Source organism: Alosa sapidissima, chromosome 1 (genome assembly GCF_018492685.1).
Source record: "Alosa sapidissima isolate fAloSap1 chromosome 1, fAloSap1.pri, whole genome shotgun sequence".
Lineage (NCBI taxonomy): Eukaryota > Metazoa > Chordata > Actinopteri > Clupeiformes > Clupeidae > Alosa > Alosa sapidissima.
Genome location: NC_055957.1, coordinates 5,304,802 through 5,307,301, shown reverse-complemented (window position 1 = coordinate 5,307,301; position 2,500 = coordinate 5,304,802). Strand labels below are relative to the sequence as shown.

At 44.6% G+C, this 2,500-nt stretch overlaps 1 protein-coding gene and 1 long non-coding RNA gene across 2 annotated transcripts in view; one reads left to right on the top strand and one right to left on the bottom strand.

Annotated features, from left to right (window-relative positions):
* si:ch1073-358c10.1 (peptide methionine sulfoxide reductase MsrA 1) overlaps positions 1-2,500 on the top strand; it is a 53,379-nt gene that overhangs the window by 43,886 nt on the left and 6,993 nt on the right. The window lies entirely within an intron of this gene.
* Positions 913-1,619, bottom strand: LOC121710587. Its single transcript, XR_006032188.1, has 3 exons — positions 1,560-1,619; positions 1,439-1,480; positions 913-1,324 (listed from the first exon to the last, which is right to left on the bottom strand). It is a non-coding gene; the product is annotated as an uncharacterized LOC121710587 (long non-coding RNA).

Here is a 2,500-nt window from a genome sequence, read left to right as displayed (position 1 = left end):
ATGTCAGTAAAGAGAACCAGAACCAAAAGGAAATCAAATCAGCACTTTAGCACTTTAGTTCCTCTCATGCCCCCATTCAAATCAGCACTTTAGCACTTTAGCTCCTCTCATGCCCCCATTCAAATCAGCACTTTAGCACTTTAGTTCCTCTCATGCCCCCATTCAAATCAGCACTTTAGTTCCTCTCATGCCCCCATTCAAATCAGCACTTTAGTTCCTCTCATGCCCCCATTCAAATCAGCACTTTAGTTCCTCTCATGCCCCCATTTAAATCAGCACTTTAGCACTTTAGTTGCTCTCATGCCCCCATTCAAATCAGCACTTTAGTTCCTCTCATGCCCCCATTCAAATCAGCACTTTAGTTCCTCTCATGCCCCCATTTAAATCAGCACTTTAGCACTTTAGTTCCTCTCATGCCCCCATTCAAATCAGCACTTTAGCACTTTAGCACTTTAGCTCCTCTCATGCCCCCATTCAAATCAGCACTTTAGTTCCTCTCATGCCCCCATTCAAATCAGCACTTTAGTTCCTCTCATGCCCCCATTTAAATCAGCACTTTAGCACTTTAGTTCCTCTCATGCCCCCATTCAAATCAGCACTTTAGCACTTTAGCTCCTCTCATGCCCCCATTCAATTCAGCACTTTAGCACTTTAGTTCCTCTCATGCCCCCATTCAAATCAGCACGTTAGCTCCTTTCATGCCCCCATTTAAATCAGCACTTTAGCACTTTAGTTCCTCTCATGCCCCCATTCAAATGAGCACTTTAGCACTTTAGCTCCTCTCATATCCCCATTCAAATCAGCACTTTAGTTCCTCTCATGCCCCCATTCAAATCAGCACTTTAGCACTTTAGTTCCTCTCATGCCCCCATTCAAATCAGCACTTTAGCTCCTCTCATGCCCCCATTCAAATCAGAACTTTAACTCCTCTCATGCCCCCATTCAAATCAGCACTTTAGCACTTTAGCTTCTCTCATGCCCCCATTCAATTCAGCACTTTAGCACTTTAGCTCCTCTCATGCCCCCATTCAAATCAGCACTTTAGTTCCTCTCATGCCCCCATTCAAATCAGCACTTTAGCACTTTAGTTCCTCTCATGCCCCTATTCAAATCAGCACTTTAGCACTTTAGCACTTTAGCTCCTCTCATGCCCCCATTCAAATCAGCACTTTAGTTCCTCTCATGCCCCCATTCAAATCAGCACTTTAGTTCCTCTCATGCCCCCATTTAAATCAGCACTTTAGCACTTTAGCTCCTCTCATATCCCCATTCAAATCAGCACTTTAGTTCCTCTCATGCCCCCATTCAAATCAGCACTTTAGCACTTTAGCACTTTAATTCCTCTCATGCCCCCATTCAAATCAGCACTTTAGTTCCTCTCATGCCCCCATTCAAATCAGCACTTTAGTTCCTCTCATGCCCCCATTCAAATCAGCACTTTAGCTCCTCTCATGCCCCCATTCAAATCAGCACTTTAGCACTTTAGCTCCTTTCATGCCCCCATTTAAATCAGCACTTTAGCACTTTAGTTCCTCTCATGCCCCCATTCAAATCAGCACTTTAGTTCCTCTCATGCCCCCATTCAAATCAGCACTTTAGCTCCTCTCATGCCCCTATTCAAATCAGCACTTTAGTTCCTCTCATATCCCCATTCAAATCAGCACTTTAGCACTTTAGTTCCTCTCATGCCCCTATTCAAATCAGCACTTTAGTTCCTCTCATGCCCCCATTCAAATCAGCACTTTAGCTCCTCTCATGCCCCCATTCAAATCAGCACTTTAGCACTTTAGCTCCTTTCATGCCCCCATTTAAATCAGCACTTTAGCACTTTAGTTCCTCTCATGCCCCCATTCAAATCAGCACTTTAGTTCCTCTCATATCCCCATTCAAATCAGCACTTTAGCACTTTAGTTCCTCTCATGCCCCCATTCAAATCAGCACTTTAGCACTTTAGCTCCTCTCATGCCCCTATTCAAATCAGCACTTTAGCACCTCTAATGCCCCCATTCAAATCAGCACTTTAGCACTTTAGCTCCTCTCATGCCCCCATTCAATTCAGCACTTTAGCACTTTAGTTCCTCTCATGCCCCCATTCAAATCAGCACTTTAGCACTTTAGCACTTTAGCTCCTCTCATGCCCCCATTCAAATCAGCACTTTAGCACTTTAGCTCCTCTCATGCCCCCATTCAAATCAGCACTTTAGCACTTTAGCTCCTCTCATGCCCCCATTCAAATCAGCACTTTAGTTCCTCTCATGCCCCCATTCAAATCAGCACTTTAGCTCCTCTCATGCCCCCATTCAAATCAGCACTTTAGCACTTTAGCTCCTCTCATGCCCCCATTCAAATCAGCACTTTAGTTCCTCTCATGCCCCCATTCAAATCAGCACTTTAGTTCCTCTCATATCCCCATTCAAATCAGCACTTTAGCACTTTAGCTCCTCTCATGCCCCCATTGCAGAGTGCTTCTCCAGACTGACACCTCATTAAAAAGAGACCC